The sequence below is a fragment of the Schistocerca gregaria genome, chromosome 9 (genome assembly GCF_023897955.1).
Source record: "Schistocerca gregaria isolate iqSchGreg1 chromosome 9, iqSchGreg1.2, whole genome shotgun sequence".
In the NCBI taxonomy this organism is placed as follows: domain Eukaryota; kingdom Metazoa; phylum Arthropoda; class Insecta; order Orthoptera; family Acrididae; genus Schistocerca; species Schistocerca gregaria.
In genome coordinates this window covers 234,414,680-234,440,183 of record NC_064928.1, presented here as the reverse complement: position 1 = coordinate 234,440,183, position 25,504 = coordinate 234,414,680, and the positions used below count along the sequence as shown (strand labels likewise).

The window sequence follows — 25,504 nt, the reverse complement described above, 5'->3', positions numbered from 1 at the left end:
GTCCGGAGCAAGTATGGTGGGTCTGACACACCGGTGTCAATGTGTTCTTTTTTCCATTTCCAGGAGTGTATACGACGCGTAGTGTGAGTACGTTTAGGACATCTTTCAGCGTATAAGTCTCTAGCTCTCACTGAATTTCGTTGGCATTCTCCATAAATTAGAACCATATCAACTTGTTCTTAGAAGGAATACATCATTCTCATTTGCTAGTCTTACCGTTCCTATTAGTGTTGTTGTATTTCTAAACCATCGAATGGTGTTTACATGTCAAAGACACGTTACATGGATACGCCGTATTCGTAGAATGTTTACTATTTGCACGATATAGGAGAGAGCATTGTCAGAGCATGTGCTTCGATCGGTTCCGCAGTGATAAGTACTACTCAATCCATGATAAGAATATTGCAGCACTGCATTGATACCAACGGTCATCATTTCGAACACCTTCTGTAAATGGACGTTCATGCCATCTGTATGACCTTCGTTGACCTTCAAAAACCTTACTGTTACACATCATTGGATTTGTCTAGATAGACGCTATCAGAAGATAAGTACCAAACTATAGCATCCCATTTTTTTAAAAAAGTTGACCTTCATATCTCTGAAGCGACCCCACCTAGCAACAAAAAACCAACGCCATGTTTTGGCCCCCATTTTCCCATGCAACTTCTGTCCCACAAGCTTTTCAGATACTATCATACTTTCGGAGTTATTCTTGGTGGCAATAGTTAGAGACTCACTCTGTAGAATATATCCACCATTCGCCTTGATGTTGGCTTCATCTCTGCTTGGGACACATTCGATGAGGCGTCTGAATCTCTGTGGACGAATAACAGCCCATGCTTGCTCAAGAGCCGAAACTAGAGGAGGTAGTGATATTGGACGCTGGGGTCTCGTGCAGAGCCGATGCTCTAACTTACCAAAAATATGTTCCATTGGTTTCCAGTCGGGACTCTGGACATGTCTAGTGGCTAGCGCTGCAGCTCTGGATCACGGGGACCTGGGATCGATTCTCGGCCGTGTCGGGGATTATCTCCCCTTGGGGACGGTGTTTGTGTTGTCTGCATCATTTCGTCATCATTCGTGGATGTGGCGAGTCTAGAACGCGTAAATATTGGGATATTGTACAGGCACTGATAACCAAGCAGTTGAGCACCCCACAAACCAAGTCATCATCATTGAGCTGTGGCGAACTGGTGCCAGTGTTATTTTGTTCGTGTATCGCTGAGATCGATTGTGGTTGAGCTAAGTCATCTTTGCTTTTCGAGTGTCATGTCTTCAGGGTTGGCGGGTGAAGCGAGTTGGTTGTTAGTCTTCGATGGATAACCGTCGAGATCTCGTGACATTCGCGGGGAGACGAGTGCCTACGGCTGCTGAACGTGCGTGATGACCGTTACACGTTGCGGTGTGAAATTGTTTGGCCGTTTTGCCGACATGTTCAGCTTGAAGATACAAGTTCTGTGACTTCGCTGGGAACAAAATTTAAAGGGAAGCGGTGAAGCTGTGGAACCCGCTCCCTCGTATTGTGTACCTGGTATGGAGTGAGTCGTCGTAATTGTGTTTGTTCACCGTTGCACTCAGAGATTCTAAACTTCATTATTATGGTGAGACTTTCATAGTCGAACCTTAAGACGGTGTGAAAGAGTTCAGGTGGCCTTGTTAAATAGTGGCCGCTATTTGAAAATTTTTCAGTGCTTTGTGTCTCTTGCAATCAAATGATTTTATGTTGCCATTTTAAAAGCCTGCACTTTATTCATACAGTTGTTCATGTGTAAGTGAGTCAAAGGCTCTGCCGAGCATTTCTATGTTTCAGAGTTATTGGAATGTCTTTGTGATTCGGCCAGAAACTTTTGATTGTGCCAGCGCCTTGTTGGGGAGTTAAATGTCATCCGAGGTCTAGGCCTGGCAGTGTTTAAGAACTTGGTCACAAGCAGAGTTGTTCACATATCGCCTTCCCAAGTTTAGTATTTATCTTCCTTCCGTCAAGGCGGGTTAAGCTGGTAGATACATATATTGTATGTAACCTGTTTGTACATGAACATGTTTTCTTAAATATTAGGGACTGGCAACTGGCTAAACCTTGAACTGTGTAGCATCTGCTGAGCTTCTTGTGGAGCTTTTTCTAGTAATTTTTTAACACGTCTGAGCACTTAAACATTTATTTTTTAAAGATCAATGATTCTGTTGAAGTTTTTTTTTATTTACATGGTTCTATCATATTATGTAATGGCATCTTAGGTTGGTACAAGTGTTCAATTGTTCTTAAGCCACCCTTTACCTGTAATTGTTTTCATTATATCTAAAGATAAAGGGTTACTATTTTTCGTTATATCTATTTTGAGGGAAGTAATATATTGGTGTTTGAAGTTCTCAAGCTTGTCAGTAACTCTGTTTTCTTAATTTGGAATTGTTTGTTAGAGTACTCAGTACGTTGAGTTTCTAACTCTATTTGCAAAGTTTTATCTAGTGGCTTGTCCACAATTTGTAGTTGTCAATTTTTTTAAAAGTTGTAGTGTCAGTAAACTGTCTTAATTATAAATTGTGACTACCAACCACGATTCCATCCCTCTTCCTCTTTTATGGTATATAAGATATGGTATATAAGTGACTTATGATTAACAAATCATGTATCAATCATCATCATCATCTGGGCATGTGAGTCCATTTCAGTAACATTATTGTCCAGAAAACATTGCCTCACAGATAATGCTTTCTGACAGTTTGGCTTGTCACCAAAGCGCAATGCCAAATAGTCATCATGCCTGAACTGTTAGTCTACAGTATGCACTACATAACGCCTTAAAATGTATTCATATCCTTCCACATTTCTCGATTGCAATAAGGAGACGACATCTTAACCTCGACAAACATCCTCGTCCTGCAACAAGAGCTCCTCTTTACTACACACGATGGCAGGCATTCGTGAACCTCAAACATCTCCTCAGGATTGACACAGAGTATAACGTGATTCATACTCCAGGTTACTAGTTTCCAGTCATGTGCTTTCCAGTGGCGACCCTCTTTGCTCCACAGTGACAGTGTTAGTTTTGACTTCAGGAATGTCTGGCTCCATCATTATACCCCATTTTTGAACTCCCCACACATGGTCATTGTATTACCTGGACTGTATTGAGGCACTTTGGAACACACAAATGGTTCGTTATCTCTGCTGATTTCATGCGATTGTTTCACAACCAGTCTTTGCAATGCTCGATGGACGTCCATCTGTACGTGAGGTTCCCGGGAGTTTGTTTAGCTTTGGCTGTTTCTTCGTGTTTCCACTTCACATCACCTACAGTAGACTTAGGCAGCCTTGGAAGGATTGAAATGTTCCCGAAATTTTGCTACTTCGGTAACATCCAGTGACTAGTCCACATTCGAAATCACTGAAATCATCTGACCGACCCATTCTCCTGCCACTGCTTCTCTACTGAGAACACTGCTCTACCCGCCTCCTTTTGTAATGGCGTGTCAAACTCTTGTAACTTCTTATCGCCTGGAATAAGATTTTCACTCCACAGTGGAGTTTGCGCTGATATGAATCTTCCTGGCAGATCAGGACTGAGTGCCTGACTGAGACTCGAACTCGCAAGAGAGCTTCTGTAAAGTTTGGAAGGTAGGAGATGAGATACTGGCAGAAGTAAAGCTGTGAGTACCAGGCGTGAGTCGTGCTTCGGTAGCTCAGATGGTAGAGCACTTGCCCGCGAAAGGCAAAGGTCCTGATTTCGAGTCTCAGTCGGGCACACAGTTTTAATCTGCCAGGAAGTTTCATCTTATGGCCTCTTTCGAATTAAATAGTGGGGTCCATATACTTTTGATCAGATAGGGTATTATGTTAACAGTTGCGGATGATGAATGTTACAGATTTTGTATTGTGTAATTTCTCATTGGATTGGTACGTTTCACATCTGAAGATAGGAACGTCACTTTCAGAACATATTGTGAGTCATCAATACACTGTGAGCAATATTTTTCCTTTGACTTTTTATCCAAATAAAATTTATTAGTGTCATGATTCTAATCATTTTATTTTGCTGCTAGATAAAAATGAATTCTTTCTTATAGTTTTTGTTTGATTCCCAATATTTGAAATTAATTTCTGTGTTTAATCCTACACCGTCGTATTATAGCTTCTTTAGAATGATAAGTAATCCTGTATTTCTGGCCAATTGCTCAGGTAATTTATTCTCACTGGTAGAACAGAAGTGTAGTTTTTTCTGTTATTATGGTTTGGTGAAATTTCTGTTTTTGTTCTTTCAGTCATGCTATTTACTTTTATATTTCTTCTCCACTTAATGCATAAACAGTCAAGTTTTCTGTTCAGTGGACTTTTTTTAAAAATTTCTGATTTCTTTGCAGGACAAATTATCCTTACATCGTCTGTCGCCTGTACCGGAATAATGATTGCGACAGGCTCTATTCACCGAACATGTATGTTGTTTGTCATATATCTTACTTCAGAAATTCTCTAAAAATCTGAAGATCTGTTATTTTTTACATTGAAATTGTGGCTTCTTGAAATATGTGTGCAAAGCATTGACTTTTTGTTCTAGTGAAAACTACAAGTGTATAGTGAAAACAGCAAGTGTATAGACGTTACCTCACTTTCTTTGTTGTTCAATATTATATAAGTCTGCAAGCATGTTTCATTTGACTATCTGGCTTTTGTAGCTCATAGGAAATATATGTGTTTACAGTGTCTTGCTTCTACAATCACCTTTGTGCAGTGCAAGCGTTTTACATCCTTACTTTTGGGTTTTTATGGCATTCTGTAGGATACAGATCAACCCATTTTTCGCTGGTGATATAGGAAGTGAGGCACATATACGTTATGCATGTTTTAGCTACTGCAGAATGATTATGATCACGGATTCGTTTTACCACTGTGAGAGTGTCACTGGAAAGCTCAACAAAAAGTGGGGACAGGCGTTACGTGAACAATGATGTGCATATCTGAGGGGTTAGCAAAATTCTGAGAGCTCATTTCCCATTCGCGTCAGAAACATATTACACTCTCCAGCATATATCTTATGTGCGGATCGCGACTCTAAGGTTAAAGAAATACATAAAAAGAATGCAAGTAATTTTTATTCCGTTGTGCTATTCACGAATGGAATAAAAAGGGAGAAAATGATATTGATATGCTAAGCACATACCGCACGGGCCTGCAGAGTACAAGTCTAGATATATATTCACTCCCCTTTCTGACATACATACAATGTCATTTCATGTATGTTGTCTCCTGGCCTAAAAGTAAGTTGGATGCTGGAACCATATTTTACTAGATAGAGTGTGTAGAAGGTAAAAGAAGAGATGCACACTCCTCATCTGCTTCAAATTAGCTGGACTTTTTTTGGTAACCACATGAACTAATGGAGTATGGAATAAAGTGTAAATTTATGATTTATTAAAACATATAGAGATCACTGAAGAAGCGTTTACCATGACAGTGAAGCTCTAAAAGCTTTCGTGACAATAAACTTTGATTTTCATGATATATTAGGACACTACGACTTTGTGAGAAACAAAGATGTTTTTTATGGTTTAGAATTGAGTATTAATGCATAAATATTTACAGTAGGTTTCCTTCTGCATTCAATTCAGTTTGAGCTCTTACTCTGTCTCTAGTAGTCAATCAGAATAGTTGACCGATCACAAGGGACTGAGATGACAAAAGTCATGGAATACCTCCTAATACCATGTCGGGGATCCTTTCTCCCAGTGTTGTGCAGCAACTCGACATAGCTTGGATTCCAAACGTCGTTGGAAGTGCCCTGCAGAAATATTGAGTCCATAACTGCAGAAGTGGTGCGGGTGCAAAATTTGCGCACAAACTGACCTCTCGAATATGTCTGACAAATGTTCACTGGGGTTCATATCGGATGATCTGGGTGATCCAGTCATTTTCTAGAACTGTCCATAATTTTCTTCATAGTAATGGTATGGCACTTTGCCATCCATAAATAATCGTTCGTTCTTTGTGAAACACGAAGTCCATGAATAGCTGCAAATGATCTCCAAATAGCTAAACGTAGGCATTCTCAGCTGTGATCGGTTCTGTTGATCAGAGAACCCTGTCAGCTCCATGTAAACACAACCTACGCTATTAACAGCATTATGGAGCCACCACCAACTTGCACAGTGCCTTGTTGACAACTTGGGTTCATAGCTTCGTGGGGTCTGCACCACACTCAAAGCATACCATCATCTCTTACCAACTGAAACTGGGTCTCATCCGACCAGGCCACAGTTTTCCAGTCATCTCAGGTCCAGTTGATATGGTCACGAACCCACAAGTAGCGATACAGGCGATGTTGCGCTGTTAGCAAAGGCACTCGAGTCGGTTGACTCCTGTCATAGCGCACCAACGCCAAGTTTAGTCGCACTGCCCTTTTTTTTTGGGTTCATCAGTCTTCTGACTGGTTTGATGTGGCCCGCCACGAATTCCCCTCCTGTGCCAAACTCTTCATCATCTCAAAATAGCTCTTGCAACCTACATCCTCAATTATTTGCAGTATGTATTTTAATCTCTGTCATCCTCTACAGTTTTTGCCCTCTACCGTTCCCTCTAGTGCCATGGAAATCGTTCCATCATGTCTTAACAGGTGTCCTATCATCCTGTCCCTTCTTCTCATCAGTGTTTTCCACATATTCCTATCCTCTCCGATTCTGTACAGAACCTCCTCATTCCTTACTTTATCAGTCCACCCAATTTTCAACATTTGTCTGTAGCACCACGTCTCAAACGCTTCGGTTCTCTCCTGTTCCCGTTTTACCACAGTCCATGTTTCACTACCATACAATGTTGCACTCCAGACGTACATCCTCAGAAATGTATTCCTCAAATTAAGGCCTATGTTTGATGCTAGTAGACTGCTCTTGGCCAGGAATGCCCTTTTTGCCACTGCTAGTCTGATTTCTACGCCCTCCTTGCTCTGTCCATCACTCGTTATTTTACTGCATAGGTATCAGTATTCCTTAACTTCATCTACTTTGTGACCATCGATTCTGATATTGTCTCGCTGTTCTCATTTCTGCTACTTCTCATTACCTTCGTCTTTCTTCGATTTACTCTCAGTCCATACTGTGTACCTATTAGATCGTTCAATTCATTCAGCATATCATGTAATTCTTCTTCACCTTCACTCAGGGTAGCAATGTCATCAGTGAGTCGTATCATCGATATCCTTTCGCCTTGAATTTTAATTCCACTCTTGAACCTTCTTTTTATTTCCATCATTTCGTCTTCGATGTACAGATTGAACAGTAGGGGGGAAAGACAACATCCCTGTCTTACACCCTTTTTAAACTGAGCATTTCGCTCTTGGTCATCCACACTTATTATTTGCTCTTGGCTCTTATACATAGTGTATATTAACTGTCTCTCCTTATATCCTACCCCTATCTTTCTCAGAGTTTGGAACATCTTGCACCATTTTACATTGTCGAATATCTTTTCCCGGTCGACAAATCCTATGAACGTATTGTGATTTTTCTTTAGTCTTGCTTCCATTATCCGCCACAATGTCACAATTGCCTGTCTCGTGCCTTTATCTTTTCTGAAGCCAAAATGATCCTCATATAGCACAACCTCAATTTTCTTTTCCATTCCTATGTATATTATTATTGTCAGCAACTTAGGTGCATGAGCTGTTAAGCCGATTGTGCGACAATTCTCGCACGTGTCAGCTCTTGCAGTCTGGAGTTGTGTGGATGATATTTTTCTGAAAGTCAGATTAGTATGTCGCCAGACTCATACATTCTACACACCAAAGTGAAAAGCCGTTTTGTTGCCATTTCCCCCAGTGATTTTAGAAATCCTGATGGAATGCTATCTATCCATTCTGCCTTATTTGATCTTTAAGTCCTCGAAAGCTCTTTTACATTATAATTCTAGTACTGGATCCCCTATCTCTTCTGAATCGACTCCTCTTTCCTATTCTATCACATCATGCGGATCTTCCCCCTCATAGAGGCTTTAAATGTATTCTTTCCACCTATCCGCTCTCTCCTCTGCAATTAGCAGTGGAATTCTCGTTGCATTCTTAATGTTACCACCCTTGATTTCAGTGTCACGGAAGATTGTTTTGACTTTCCGGTATGCTGAGTATGTCCTTTCGGCAATCATTTCTTTTCCGATTTCTTCACATTCTCCATGCAGCCATTTGTTCTTAGCTTCCTTGCACTTCCTATTATTTCATTCCCCAACGACTTGTATTCCTGCATTCCTGAGGTTCCTGGAACACTTTTGTTCTTCCTCCTTTCATCAATCAAATGAAGTATTCCTTCTCTTACCCATGGTTTCTTCACTGTTACCTTCTTTGTACCTATGTTTTTAGTAGTAAGTTGGTGGACTGGTGCAGTTGGAGGTAATTTAATATGTTTTTCATTTTCTTATAAACAGTTAGGCTTAATGGATGCAAGCTAACACACTCACAAAAAAATAAAAATTTTCAATCAAATTCTACAGCTACACAACTAACTCCAGACCATGAAACTCATTATCATTTTTAGGCCTCTTCACTCCTTTATACTTTAGTTTAATATCACCATCCTTAAAAAATTGAAAGTCCCAATTACTTATTATTTTATTGAACCTTTCTGGCAAAATAATTCTAAATTTACTATCGAGCTCAAGAGAAATTTTCTCCCTCTGCCCAGTTTTTAAACGTTCACAATCAGTAATGTAATGCCAATCATTACCTCAAGCACACTAATCTTTTTAAACAGATTAGAACTTCTTGCATTATTGAGCTTCTTCAGTAGAGTGTCCATTTATATCGAACAAAATTTTAATAATCTTTTAAACTTTTAATCTTTATAAATATGACTAATGTGTTCGATAAATTTCAGTTTGACATCTTTGTTGAAAGAAGTAATAATCCAAGAGAGAAACAAGTTGAGTGTAATATTTGCAAAGAATATTTTAAACGATCATTAATTATAGATCTGTAAATAGCCATGAAAATTCCAGCGATAGTTAAATAACAGAATAGATCAATGTTAGTTATCTCTAGAAACTATTTCTTAATTCCAAGCAACCACTTCTTAAAATATTTACATCAGAATTACAGTACTTGTTAATTTCTTTCTTCATATTGAACACATCATTTTCTGTAACTCTAGAGCTGTGCCATTTCAGAAATGCTTCTCTATCTTTTGGCTTTATAGTGTCAACACAGTAATATTCAGTATCAGAAATCGCTTATATGTAGTTTTCATTTTCTGGCTTATTGAATAAATATGAGAAGTACCCTTTCTTCAATTCTTTCAAATCAAATGTTTTTGGAAAACTACTAGGTGTATCTTGTACAAAATTACTGCTATCTATAATTGTTATGCCCAGCTGTTTGACCTCCAATAGCATCAGTTTAGTTCCTGTGTAAATGTTGTATGGCCTTACTGTATTTTCAACACAGTACTTCAAAATGAATTGTGAATCGTAACCTTTTACATAGTGAGCTATGAATGCGTGACAACTGTTCTTTTTAAATGCTATCCACCTACAGAATTCATCATTTGTCTTAAATTTATAAACAGTATCACCTATTAAAATTATGAACAATTACAAGATATCTTAGTTGATTCATAACCAGACCACGTGTATCTTTCAATATAGCTACAATCAACTTTCTTTGGAAAGCCTTTTTTACAACATTTAAACTCTTTGCCACCAACTGTTTTATTACATTGGAAGCACTGGTAAACATAAAAGTCTTTGAATTCTCCATTAACATAGCAACCTTCTACATTACAATTTGGGCAACCTTGCAGTATAAATTCCTCGCCAAAACGTTCACAGATACCACCTTTTTGCAGTACATGTTGCATATAACATTTATGATATCCAATGTCCACTATTTGTTTACAATTTCTGCAAAGTTCAAAGCCACTTTTACGTTCTTTAGATCTTAAACAAATGTTTTTGCATCCTTCACACTTGTAAGCTGTATGACAAACTTCTTGGTGATTGTACAAGTATTCTTCATTATAACAGTATATATTGCATTTCTCACAACAAATCTTATTTTCTTCAGTTTTATGTTCTGTACATTTGCAGAATATGCACACGTTTCTTTTTTACATCTATGAGCATCCTTGTTGTGATAAGCTTTCTTGCATTTATCTTAGAAATATGAAGATACCAAGTAAGCAGTAATCCTTCTTCATTGTATTCACCCAACTGATTCTGCAATTCGTATTTGTCTCCTACTCTGATTTTCTTAATTTCGTTATCAGTGAGTTCTCTTCCCAAAATATTATTTGTTTGGTATGTCAAAGCCACAATTACAGCTCTAGGGCAGCAAAGATTATCATTGTTATTAATTCTTGTGATACATCTCTTATTACTTTTGTCTTCAACTAAATTTATAATTTTTTGCCATTACTACCTTGGCCTCTAGGAATTGCTGTCATCTGAGTATTAAACGATGTTTCTGCTATATCAACAGTCTCATCAGATGTTAAGATGTCCCTCATTTTATTCCACAAAACTTCAACAGATTCTCAAGTATTATTCGATGCATTATAACCTGTAGAAATTGGATGAAACATTTTTGGGTTATTGACTGTTGTATTCAACTTATCTTCTTTCCTGGAATTTGTTCTCTTTTCAGGAACATCCACCATCGAATTGAGTGCCTTCGTTATATATCTGTTTTCTCACTAAAAGTATCGAGTTTGGCAATGTTAGCATGATTAAAGACAATTTTATAGTCAACAGACCACACTTTAAATTTTTCATTAAATTTCGATTTAATTTCTTTAATCTCAAATAAATGCTTTTTAGATGGCTCAGCTTCCTTTTCTTGTACAAATATTTTGTTACTAAATGGGTAAATTTGATCACAACTGACTATTTCTTGGTAGATGAGACCTTTCAGTAATATCATCATCAAATCTGTAAAAGTAATTTCTGTTGGGTACACTCTTTGGTCTTAATCTAGTCCTTTGGAATGCATCTTGGTGAAATTTAAACTCTCGTAATCCAATATCGTTAATTAATTCTGATTTTTTTAATGTAGTGTATCCTCTAATGCCAAGACTTTTGCTTTTGCTTTTTAACTCACTTCCAGATTTTCGTAGGTCTTGTAGGACCTGATAAATTATTTGAAATGATTAAGTTGATAAGATCATCCTTTTATTATTATTGCAATAATTACAAAGTTGAGCAACTGTGAAATCTCTCAGCGATGCATCCATTTTATTATGTTTTACTATAGAAAATTTTCATTAACGTTTGAAAAATGGGCAGTGGTAAATTATTCAAAACAATTACATTAATTAAATCGTCTTTTCTAAATCTGTTATGTACTTGTAAATTATTCCTTCTGCAATAATCACAAAGTGGAGTGACTGTGAAATCTCTGAGAGAGCCTTCAATTTTATTAGCTTTGCAAAAAAAGAGAATTTTCATTTTCAATGTGACTATTTGTTTCTAAATATTTTATGAGATCCCATTTAACTACTTCTTTTCTACACTTACACACTTTTTTGCCTATTTTCTAGTTGACAACTCTTGCATCTACTTGCAAGCTTGTCCCTATATGAATTACTTAAGTAAAAACAGCCAAGATCTTTAATTTCTTTACAGCCAATACATTTCACATAATGTTGTTCTCTATTTAACTCCTGTTGTTGTTTGTAAAAATGAAGAAAATCCTTCATATCTTTAAACATTGCCATAGGACTCTTTTTTTATTATCATATGCTTTTCTGTAAAGGATACTAGTACATTCTTTACAAGCATATGAAAGCTTATCCTTCGAATATTTATCAATTGACTTCTCCACGTCGCATTTTTTACACTTCTTGTGCACTTCCATTTATTTAGATAAAATTGTCATTGACAATTAATTTTTTTCCTTAATAAATGAATCTTTTTTCATGCTGTGGGCTTGATAACTGTATAGATAAAGTTTTTACACTCTTAATTTTCCTTCTCTCACTAGTATTTCTACTATGTGTTTTTCATTTCACAAAAAGGAAATTGTAATCTTTAATGACACACTTTTAAGGAAATTGCTGATATATGCATAATTAACAGGCCATGATGGATGCTGATAGTAAAATGTTTGAAGATTTAAAGGTGAACGATTCATACAGCTTAAGAGGTAATGAAAAATCTGATGCCTGTTATAATTTGTTAATGTATTTTCATTCTATATAAATGGCACTTGTCGCTAGTTCAGAACTGAACATTTTCGAATTCCTTCAAGAAAGAAAGTACAAATTAAATTTGGGAACATGATTCAATGACATTTGGGTTCCTTTGTTTAATAAACAGAATGTTTTGATAACAAACGACATTTTGTGCTTCATTCACTATAGAATTGCATGGTCCGTGCTCCTGGACCATGTAAAATTATAAATAATAAAAAATCTTCTACTTGAATCTTCGTAAAATTATAGCCTTGAAAACAAAGTGATCAGACATGATGATCCTCTTGCTTCAGAGTACAAATACTTCCCAAATGAAATAAAATCGTTAGCTCCTCACAATTTAACTAAAAAGACATGGAAATGTTTGCCTGTGCAAAACTTCAAGAAACTGATCATGAGTTTATATACCAAGGTTGCTAATGAAATTAAAGATTATTATATAACAAATGAGGATACATTAGTTAACTATCTTAATTACAGAACATCTGTTGAAAAAGAGAAATCTCAAAAAGTTATTTAACAATATGCAATAGAAATGAAAAGCGCAAGATCAAGAATTGAAAGAAAAGGAAGAAGAATGTTTACAATTAAAAGAAATAATATCTGATGTAGTGGAGATGATACATTGATACATTAAGAATATACATTGCTACGTCCAAGCAGTACGCCAAGAAAAATTATTTTCAAAAAGATTATCAAGCTATAATAGTGGTAGACCTAAAGATGATAAAATATTTTATGTAAGAAAATATAAATGTACTGATTATAAATTAATAGAGCAAATGCTTAATATTTATTTTGGTGTACACAGAGTAGATAAAAGAAAAGAAATATACAATATGCACTTCAACAGTCTATCTTACTCCGTTAAGAAATTGTGTGACCAATCCAACAATATTGTTGATGAAGTAAATGAAAAGAGAAAAAATATTTATGATGAAATTTTAACTGTCCCTGCTGCAGAATTTTAACTTCCTAATGTATTTTAATTCTATATAAATGGAGGCACTTATTGATCTAAAGAATAATAAGCTTCCCTATAACAACCAAAATATCCTATTAATTATTGATGAAAATAATGAACCATGTTTTAAAGGTATAGATGTTGCTGGAATATTAGACTATAAAAAATCTAGTGATGCTATTAAAAACATGTGGATGGTGAAGGTAAACAAAGATTTATAGACACCATACAACAAGGTGTCCAAAATATTGACATAAAACCTATATTTATTAATGAATCAGGATTATATTGCCTAATATTAAAATCAAAAAAAGAAGAAGTAAAAGCATTCAAAAAATGGGTTACACATGAAGTTGTACCAGCAATTTGCGAACATGGTGAATATAACATTGAAAAAAGCGACAATTGATGTTTATAAATACCAAATAAAATATTTACAAGAAATATGTGAATTGGATAAAAAACATATTGAAGATTTGAGGGAAACAATTAATATGGCTTCTGATGTAATAAACAAAAGAAACAGAGAAATATATACACTATTACTGGATGTTGTTCCTCAAACAAATAATGAAAATATAAGACCAGCTATTGTTGTTTTAAGATTATATAATTTAAATTATGAATAATATGACATGTGAGCACAATTAAAAAATGTACAAAGGAAAAGAACATAATCAGGAATATGGACCAAAACAGTGAACAAATTTTAAGAATTGATTGTGTGCCAAATTCAATAAATTTGTATCAACAAATGAAAGAAAATTTGTGAATTGTTTGCTATCATAATTATTTTAACACTTTGAATAACTATACACAAGTTTTAGAGAATATTAAAGGGGGCTCCCTTCTAATGCATCAGCTACTGCTGTCGCTTGTAATATTCATAAGCAATACAAATTTCATCTCCATGGAAATCATAGAAATAATTTACTTTCATCAGTTAATTGATGTATGAATGTAGATATTATATCATCATACAATAACATACAGATAGAAAGAATAAAAGTGCCAATTTCCTCATCAGCACAATTTGGAACATTTAATAGAAATTTTTTTATTAAAAATTTATTAAAACAATGGGTGCTGTTGTGTAGCACGACCTTAAATTTACAACAATACAATAGTGTCAATCACCAACTATTACTTTATCTTTATTTACCCAACTGTTGTGCGAATTATCAAAGCCCAACCACTTATCGTAAACTTTATCTCCTTTCTTTCTCAGAACTTTTGCAATGAGATACACATCTGGATATTTCATTTTACTGTAGCTATTGCTCATAAAAATTACCTTCAATATCTTTCAGTTTATAATTGATTGGATTACAATGAATCACATCTTGAATTTCAAAAATTTCTGTTGACCAGTTGGCAGTATATCCTTTTTCCAAAAGTCCTTTAAGTTTACTGACCCTAACTTTATCTCCTTTTTTAAATTTAGCTTTTTCATTAGACACATGTTACCAATTTTTAAATTTTTCTCACTAACTTCAATTGGTTCCACTTTTATAGTTCGATGAACTGTGTTATTGTATTTACTAACTGCCAGCCTGTGTGGCTGAGCGGTTCTAGGCATTTCAGTCTGGAACCGCACGACCGCTATGGTCGCAGGTTCGAATCCTGCCTCAGGCATGGCTGTGTGTGATGTCCTTAGGTTAGTTAGATTTAAGTAGTTCTAAGTTATAGGGGAGTTAGGACCTCAAATGTTAAGTCCCATAGCGCTCATAGCCATTTGTACCATTTGAACTTATTCACTAAACTAGATCGATCCATTTGTAATTTCCTTGAAGATCTAATTTCTTCCACATCTTTTCTTTAAGCACACTGTTAATCTTTCAACAACAGATGCTTTTAATTTGGAAAAAGTTGAAGAATGACAAATATTGTATTTCTTCATCAATTCTTGAAATTCTTTGTTATACAATTCTTTACCATTATCTGTTTGTAAATTTTTTGGCTTTTTAACTTTGAAAATTATGTCGAATGCATTAGCCACAGTCTTACCTGTGTTATCTTTAACTGAAACAGCCTAAGCAAATTTCGATAGGACATCAATAACAGTCAATAAATATTTATACACTTTGTTCATTTTTAAAATTCCTTTTAACTTGCATGAATCCATTTTGACTAAGTTTGCCTCCATAAATCATTTATAGCAAGAGAAACTACATTTATTCATATAAAATTATTTCTCACTGGCTTATGTAGTTCATTAATGATTTCTTCACAAATAAAATGGTTGCCACCTCCTACAATAATTTATTGAGAAATTCACTTTTCTTCTTCTTACAAACTGTACAAAGACCTTCAATTCTTTGCCTACCATTTTTAGTTGTTACTCTGTGTGGATTATGTGTCTCAGTAAATTTTTACACTTCAAACGATGAATGTGATAATCCTTAAGGAATAATGGGAAGTGTGGTTATTCATTTACATAGAGATAAAATTTATTAAACTTTAAATTATTTCACCAAACACAATTGTATTCACATCAGCTGGAACTGTTTTAACAGAATCTTTCAATTTTACAGTTGGAAAATTTGATTTGTGTACCTTTATGGATTGATTATTAATATTTATTTGGTATAGCTTATTAGCCACACTTACTGTAATATCAAAGTCATCAAAATTCAAGGTTCTATTTATATGCTCACCAATAACAATAATTCTTTTAAACAGGAAATTGTACTCGAAATTGTGCATTTTTTGCTCGCCACCTATCATAAAACTAAATTCAAACATTTGTTTATCATATACTTTATCTTCCAGATTACTTAACAGTTCTAAGTATAGGGTCAAATCTGTTTTGAGAAATAATCTAAAAAACCTTTTTCTACTTCTTTTTTGGCAAAATAATTATTGAACTGTGTTAGAATGCTTGCATATTCAGGTTTTGTAACAACATTTAATAGTAAGTCGGCTTCATCTGACACTAACTCACTATCAAAATAATCCTTGTTTGCTGCATCTTTTGCATCAACTGGATCATTTAAATTCCCTAGTCTTCTACCTTCAAAGCCTATATAACCTCTATTTACTTTAAAAACAGCATTAAATTCTTTTTGGAATTGTTTGATTGCATTGGCTATCTTTTGGTCTATTGATGATCAAAATTGCTTAATCATATTTTCTTCAATTTTTTCTAGGTTGAACACTGGTGCGCTAAGCTCTTCAGTTTGACCTATTTTATTTCCAAAAATTTTCATTTATTAAATACAAAATTTCATTAAACTTACAATTGTCTCATAACAATTTTAAAACAAATAGACACAAATGACCACAAATTACTTCATCAAAATTTTGTATTCTTTCTGTATTGTAGTATAGTTCATTTTTTCCTAAATAGTTAACGAGATGTTTTTGTATTTTCAGCACCAAATTAATCGAAAACAAATTTTAAATTATTAGCTTTATAATAACAAAGCTATTCAATACCAATATGATCAGATGTATCTCAATTAACTATTCCATATTCATGTTCTTTTGGATGATTCAGTAGTTCATCAATCATGTATACACTAAAAAAGTGTTTAATTTTCAATACTTTAGCAAGTTATTCTATATCGAAATTACTTAATGCATTAAGATATTTATCAATCACTATTTGCATTTTTTTTTTGCTTTCTTTATTCCAGTTCCAGCTTTGTTCTCAATTGCTTGATAATGTCTTTTATGTTCTTCTAATTCTTTATCAGCTTTTTCTTGTTTATGACTGTATTTGCAATTGCTGCAGATCCTCCAGCAAGTGAATCAATTGTTGCTAGATATGGTAATAATAATGGAGGAAATCCACCTTCACGCTGTGTTGGTCCTTTACCTTCTTTCGTTCTTGTTAGATATTCAAGAATTTTTTTCACAACGGCAATAGCTAATGTAACAAATAAATTTCCACCAACTTTTTCTTTTTTTCTCTTTTGAACATCAGTCAAAAATGGTTCAATTTCATTTAATTGTACATTATTTAACTTTATTTTAATTTATTTTGGTTTAGTCTTGTCACTAAGTAGCAAAGTATAATCAATATTAACATTCTTCATTTATATAGATTAAAAGTTCAATAAGATGAAATTTTTATATTCCCCATCTATTGTCATCCACGCTTAAGCCAGTCGTAGCTGAAGCAGGCTGAGGACTGCATAACATTCCCAATTTTTCGTTTTCCGTACATTGTTCCTCTAACTGCTGTTGCTGCAACTTTTTCTCCTCATGAAGCATCACTTGCATGCTTTCTTTCTTTTGCAGCTAAGTGAAGTTCTTTATCAGTTTCATGTCTTTTTTCTAAATCTTTGTGAACATGATAAGCAATGTCATGCTGTTTACAAGATCTAATGGACTTATTCCTTGATCACCACGTGCTAGTCTTTCTTCAAGCTTAGTAAATGGCCCCCAGTAATTAAATCCTGGTAGATGTATTTCAAGCATTGGTACATTATTTAAAACCCAATTGACTACCCCTTTAACATGTTTCTCGCTCTTCCAAAGTGTATGAGGAAGATTATTCAAAAGAGAACCGACTCGTGGAGATAACATCTTGGATTTACTGATAACAAACAGACCTGAACTTGACGACTCTGTAAGCACAGAACAGAGAATCAGTGACCATAAGGCCGTTGCAGCATCCCTGAATATGGAAGTAAATAGGAATATAAAAAAAGGGAGGGAGGTTTATCTGTTTAGCAAGAGTAATAGGTGGCAGATTTCAGACTACCTAAGAGATCAAAGTGAAAATTTCTGTTCCGACACTGACAATGTTGAGTGTTTATGGAAAAAATTCAAGGCAATCGCAAAATGCGTTTTAGAGAGGTGCGTGCCGAGTAAAACTGTGAGGAAGGGGAAAAACCCACTGTGTTTCAACAACAAAGTGAGGAAACTACTGCGAAAGCAAAGAGAGCTTCACTGCAAATTTAAACGTAGCCACAACCTCTCAGACAAACAAAAGATAAGCAATGACAAAATTAGCGTAAGGAGGGCTATGCTTGAAACATTCAGTGAATTAGAAAATAAAATTCTGTGTACCTACTTGACAGAAAAACCTAGGAAGTTCTGGTCTTACATTAAATCAGTAAGTGGATCGAGACAGTATATCCAGACACTCTAGGAAGATAGTGGCATTGAAACAGAGGATGACACGCGTAAAGCTGAAATACTAAACATCTTTATCCAAAGCTGTTTCACAGAGGAAGACCACACTGCAGTTACTTCTCTAAATGCTTGCACATAGGAAAAAATGGCTGACATCGAAATAAGTTTCCGAGGAATAGGAAAGCAACTGAAATCACTCAACAGAGGAAAGACCACTGGACCTCATGGGATACCAATTCGATTCTACACTGAGCACGTGAAAGAACTTGCCTCCCTTCTAACAGCCGTGTGCCGTAAGTCTCTAGAGGAACGGAAGGTTCCAAATGATTGGAAAAGAGCACAGGTAGTTCCAGTTTTCAAGAAGGGTCTTCTAGCAGATGCCCAAAACTACGTTTTTTGTCACGTATCATGTCATTTCTGGAAACCCAGAATCTACTCTCTTGGAATCAACATGGATTCTGTAAACAGCGATCGTGTGAGACCCAACTTGCTTTATTTGTTCATGAGACCCAGAAAATATTAGATATAGGGTCCCAGGTAGATGCCATTTTCCTTGACTTCCGGAACGTGTTCGATACAGTTCCGCACTGTCGCCTGATAAACAAAGTAAGAGCCTACGGAATATCAGACCAGCTGAGTGGCTGGGTTGAAGAGTTTTTAGCAAACAGAACACAGCATTTTGTTCTCAATGGATAAACGTCTACAGACGTTATAGTAACCTCTGGTGTGCCACAGGGGAGTGTTATGGGACCATTGTTTTTCACAATATATATAAATGACCTAGTAGATAGTGTCAGAAGTTGCAATGCAGCTTTTCGCAGATGATGCTGTAGTGTACAGAGAAGTTGCAGCATTATAAAATTGTAGCGAAATGCAGGAATATCTGCAGCAGATAGGCACTTGGTGCAGTTAGTGGTAAGTGACCCTTAACTTAGACAAATGTAATGTATAGCGAATATATGGAAAGAAGATTCCTTTATTGTATGATTATATGATAGTGGAACAAACACTGGTGGCAGTTACTTCTGTAAAATATCTGGGAGTATGCATACAGAACGATTTGAAGTGGAATCATCATATAAAATTAATTGTTGGTAAGGTGGGTGCCAGGTCGAAATTCATTGGGAGAGTCCTTAGAAAATGTAGTTCATCAACAAAGGAGGTGGCTTACAAAATACTTGCTCAACCTATACTTACGTATTGCTCATCAGTGTGGGAAAAGTCAAAGAAGAATGGTGCGTTTAGTCACAGGGTTACTTGGTAAGCGTGATAGCGTTACAGAGATGTTTAACAAACTCAAGTGGCAGACTCTGCCAGAGAGGTGCTCTGCATCGCGATGTAGCTTGCTGTCCAGGTCTCGAGAGGATGCGTTTCTGGATGAGGTATCGAATATATTGCTTCCTCCTGCTTATAGCTCCCGAGCAGATCACGAATGTAAAATTAGAGAGATTCGAGAGCGCAGTCGTTCTCCTTGCGAAGCATACGCGACTGGAAACGGAAAGGGAGGTAATGACAGTGGCACGTAAAGCGCCCTCCACCACACACCGTTAGGTGGCTTGCGGAGTATAAATGTAGATGTAGATGTAGAAGTAAATCAGCAACTTTACATTTAAGACTGGAAAAAAAGTCTTATCTAGAATCAAGTCGACTATGTGAACGTGCCCCACACATTGCTATGTTAACCCGACTATGGAGACATGTTTATGTATATAATAGAACACAATTGTGAATAAACAAAACACATTGATAATATTTTCGAAATACGTTTTATTTGCTGAAGACAAAATGGCAGTGTTACTTCCACCGATTAAGATGGTAAAACAGCAATTTTACTGGCAGTAAACAAGTTTTCGGTCTACTTCCATTTGTTATCATAACATGGTGCACATAGAAGTATGAATGTTAAAGGCTTATCCATCATCACTGTCTGAATTGTAATTGATGCACACAAACTGTAAGGTGATCCAAGATGGGGCGAAGATCAGCACCGGTCGTAAGTTTTTAATACACTCCTGGAAATGGAAAAAAGAACACATTGACACCGGTGTGTCAGACTCACCATACTTGCTCCGGACACTGCGAGAGTGCAGTACAAGCAATGATCACACGCACGGCACAGCGGACACACCAGGAACCGCGGTGTTGGCCGTCGAATGGCGCTAGCTGCGCAGCATTTGTGCACCGCCGCCGTCAGTGTCAGCCAGTTTTCCGTGGCATACGGAGCTCCATCGCAGTCTTTAACACTGGTGGCATGCCGCGACAGCGTGGACGTGAACCGTATGTGCAGTTGACGGACTTTGAGTGAGGGCGTATAGTGGGCATGCGGGAGGCCGGGTGGACGTACCGCCGAATTGCTCAACACGTGGGGCGTGAGGTCTCCACAGTACATCGATGTTGTCGCCAGTGGTTGGCGGAAGGTGCACGTGCCCGTCGACCTGGGACCGGACCGCAGCGACGCACGGATGCTCTCCAAGACCGTAGGATCCTACACAGTGCCGTAGGGGACTGCACCGCCACTTCCCAGCAAATTAGGGACACTGTTGCTCCTGGGGTATCGGCGAGGACCATTCGCAACCGTCTCCATGAAGCAGGGCTACGGTCCCGCACACCGTTAGGCCGTCTTCCGCTCTCGCCCCAACATCGTGCAGCCCGCCTCCAGTGGTGTCGCGACAGGCGTGAATGGAGGGACGAATGGAGACGTGTCGTCTTCAGCGATGAGAGTCGCTTCTGCCTTGGTGCCAATGATGGTCGTATGCGTGTTTGGCGCCGTGCAGGTGAGCGCCACAATCAGGACTGCATACGACCAAGGCACACAGGGCCAACACCCAGCATCATGGTGTGGGGAGCGATCTCCTACACTGGCTGTACACCTCTGGTGATCGTCTAGGGGACACTGAATACTGCACGGTACATCCAAACCGTCATCGAACCCATCGTTCTACCATTCCTAGACCGGCAAGGGAACTTTCTGTTCCAACAGGACAATGCACGTCCGCATGTATCCCGTGCCACCCAACGTGCTCTAGAAGGTGTAAGTCAACTACCCTGGCCAGCAAGATCTCCGGATCTGTCCCCCATTGAGCATGTTTGGGACTGGATGAAGCGTCGTCTCACGCGGTCTGCACATCCAGCACGAACGCTGGTCCAACTGAGGCGCCAGGTGGAAATGGCATGGCAAGCCGTTCCACAGGACTACATCCAGCATCTCTACGATCGTCTCCATGGGAGAATATCAGCCTGCATTGCTGCGAAAGGTGGATATACACTGCACTAGTGCCGACATTGTGCATGCTCTGTTGCCTGTGTCTATGTGCCTGTGGTTCTGTCAGTGTGATCATGTGATGTATCTGACCCCAGGAATGTGTCAATAAAGTTTCCCCTTCCTGGAACAATGAATTCACTGTGTTCTTATTTCAATTTCCAGGAGTGTACATTTAATGCATTAAACAGATAGAAGAAAGGGCAGCATCGGTTGTAAATTTTTAATACGTTTAGTGCAATGCTGGCCTTCCTCCTATGTTGGCTCTCGTTCGCGAAGTACACAGGTCCTGAAGGACACACACACACTATAGAGAGTGGTCCATTGTTAGTGACAGGGCCAAATATCTCACGAAATAAGCGTCAAACAAAGAAACTACAAAGAACGAAACTTGTCTAACTTGAAGGGGGAAACCAGATGGCGCTCTGGTTGACCCGATAGATGGTGCTGCCATAGGACAAACGGATATCAACTGCGTTTTTTAAAATAGGAACCCCCATTTTTTTCTTACATATTTGTGTAGTACGTAAAGAAATATGAATGTTTTAGTTGGACCACTTTTATCTCTTTGTGATCGATGGCGCTGTAATAGCCACAAACGTATAAGTGCGTGGTATCACGTAACATTCTAGCAGTTCGGATGGTATTTACTTTGTGATACATTACCCGTCTTAAAATGGGCCGTTTACCAATTGCGGAAAAGGACGATATCGTGTTGATGTCTGGCTATTGTGATTAAAATGCCCAACGGGCGTGTGCTATGTATGGTGCTCGGTATGCTGGACGACATCATCCAAGTGTCCGGACCGTTCGCCGGATAGTTACGTTATTTAAGGAAACAGGAAGTGTTCAGCCAAATGTAAAACGTCAACAACGGCCTTCAACAAATGATGATGCCCAAGTATGTTTTAGCCGCTGTCGCAGATGATCCGCACATCAGTAGCAGACAAATTGCGCGAGAATCGGGAATCTCAATAACGTCGTTGTTGAGAATGCTACATCAACATCGATTGCACCCGTACCATATTTCTATGCACCAGGAATTGCACGGTGACGACTATGAACGTTGTGTACCAACAGCGGTACCGTAAACCGGCATGATATGCATTATTGGGCAACGGAAAATCCACAATGGCTGCGACAAGTGGAACATTGCAAACTTGGAGGGTTAGTGTATGGTGCGGCATTATGGGGGGAAGGATAATTGGCCCCCATTTTGTTGTTGTTGTTGTGGTCTTTAGTCCTGAGACTGGTTTGATGCAGCTCTCCATGCTACTCTGTCCTGTGCAAGCTTCTTCATCTCCCAGTACTTACTGCAACCTACATCCTTCTGAATCTGCTTAGTGTATTCATCTCTTGGTCTCCCTCTACGATTTTTACCCTCCATGCTGCCCTCCAATGCTAAACGTGTGATCCCTTGATGCCTCAAAACATGTCCTACCAACCGATCCCTTCTTCTAGTTAAGTTGTGCCACAAACTTCTCTTCTCCCCAATCCTCTTCAATACCTCCTCATTAGTTACATGATCTATCCACCTTATCTTCAGCATTCTTCTGTAACACCACATTTCGAAAGCTTCTATTCTCTTCTTGTCCAAACTATTTATTGTCCATGTTTCACTTCCATAGATGGCTACACTCCATACAAATACTTCCAGAAACGACTTACTGATACATAAATCTATACTCGATGTTAACAAATTTCTCTTCTTCAGAAACGTTTTTCTTGCCATTGCCAGTCTACATTTTATATTCTCTCTTCTTCGACCATCATCAGTTATTTTGCTCCCCAAATAGCAAAACTCCTTTACTACTTTAAGTGTCTCATTTCCTAATCCAATTTCATCAGCATCACCCAATTTAATTTGACTACATTCCATTATCCTCGTTTTGCTTTTGTTGATGTTCATCTTATATCCTCCTTTCAAGACACTGACCATTCCGTTCAACTACTCTTCCAGGTCCTTTGCTGTCTCTGACAGAGTTACAATGTCATCGGCGAACTTCAAAGTTTGTACTCCTTCTCCATGAATTTTAATACCTACTCCCAATTTTTCGTTTGTTTCCTTTACTGCTTGCTCAATATAGAGCTTGAATAACATCGGGGAAAGGCTACAACCCTATCTCACTCCTTTCCCAACCACTGCTTCCCTTTCATACCCCTCGAGTCTTATGACTGCCATCTGGTTTCTGTACAATTTGTAAATAGCCTTTCGCCCCCTGTACTTTACCCCTGCCACCTTCAGAATTTGAAAGAGAGTATTCCAGTCAACATTGTCAAAAGCCTTCTCTAAGTCTACAAATGCTAGAAAAGTAGGTTTCATTTTCTTAATCTTTCTTCTAAGATAAGTCGTAAGGTCAGTATTTCCTCACGTGTTCCAACATTTCTACAGAATCCAAACTGATCCTACCCGAGGTCCACATCTACCAGTTTTTCCATTCGTCTGTAAAGAATTCGCGTTAGTATTTTGCAGCTGTGACTTATTAAACTGATAATTCGGTAAATTTCACATCTGTCAGTACCTGCTTTCTTTGGAATAGGAATTATTATATTATTCTTGAAGTCTGAGGGTGTTTCGCCTGTCTCATACATCTTGCTCACCAGCTGGTAGAGTTTTGTCATGACTAGCTCTCCCAAGGCCGTCAGTAGTTCTAACGGAATGTTATCTACTCCCGGGGCCTTGTTTTGACTCAGGTCTTTCAGCGCTCTGTCAAACTCTTCACGCAGTATCTTATCTCCCATTTCGTCTTCATATACAGCCTCTTCCCTTTCGATAATATTGTCCTCAAGTACATCGCCCTTGTATAAACCCTCTATATACTCCTTCCACCTTTCTGCTTTCCCTTCTTTGCTTAGAACTGGGTTGCCATCTGAGCTCTTGATATTCATACAAGTGGTTCTCTTCTCTCCAAAGGTCTCTTTAATTTTCCTGTAGGTAGTATCTATCTTACCCCTAGTGAGATAACCTTCTATATCCTTGCATTTGTCCTCTAGCCATCCCTGCTTAGCCATTTTGCACTTCCAGTCGATCTCGTTTTTGAGACGTTTGTATTCCTTTTTGCCTGCTTCATTTACTGCATTTTTAAACGTTTCACTGCATGACAGAATGGCGATGTACTTCCAACATGATGGATGTCTGGCACATAGTTCCCCTTGTGGTTGAAGCAGTATTGAATAGCATATTTCATGACAGGTCAATTGGTCGTCGAAGCACCATACCCCGGCCCGCACGTTCAGCGGATCTGACGTCCCTGAATTTCTTTCTGTGGGGAAAGTTGAAGGATATCTGCTAACGTGATCCACCGACAACGCCTGACAACATGCGTCAGCGCATTGTTAATGCATGTGTGAACATTACGGAAGGCGAACTATTCCCTGTTGAGAGGAATGTTTTTACACATATTGCCAAAATGCATTGAGATTGATTGACATCATTTTGAGCATTTATTGCATTAATGAGGTATTTACAGGTAATCACGCTGTAACAGCATGTGTTCTCAGAAATTGTAAGTTCACAAAGGTACATGTATCACATTGGAACAACCGAAATAAAATGTTCAAATGTACCTACGTTCTGTACTTTAATTTAGAAAACGTACCTGTTACCAACTGTTAGTCTAAAATTGTGAGCCATATGTTTGTGACTACTACAGCGCCATCTATCACAAAGCGAAAGAAGTGGTCCAACTAAAACATTCATATTTCTTTATGTACTACACGAATATGTAATAAAAATGGGGGTTCCTATTTTAAAAAACGTAGTTGATACCTGATTGAGCTATGGCAGCGCCATTCTTGGGCCAACCTTAAAGCCATCTGGCTTCCTCCTTCAATGGTCCAGAGTTGCCATCTGGGAGGGGGGGGGGGGGGGGTCCGTCAGCTGAGTTGCAAATCTTTTCAGTTAACAACACATTGGCGATTTGCATGTTGATGATGATGAAATGATGAGTACAACATAACGTCCAGTCCCTGAGCGGAGAAAATCTCTGACTCAGCTGAGAATCAAATCCAGGTCTGCTGCATACCAGTCAGAT

The 25,504-nt window shown here is 37.7% G+C and overlaps 1 protein-coding gene across 1 annotated transcript in view; it reads left to right on the top strand.

Annotated features, from left to right (window-relative positions):
- The window catches only part of LOC126291798 (luciferin sulfotransferase-like), a 242,722-nt gene that overhangs the window by 55,146 nt on the left and 162,072 nt on the right, over positions 1-25,504 (top strand). The window contains exon 2 of the mRNA XM_049985495.1: positions 4,360-4,431. The gene's annotated coding sequence lies outside the window, so the exon portion shown is untranslated. The remainder of the gene's footprint in view (positions 1-4,359; positions 4,432-25,504) is intronic.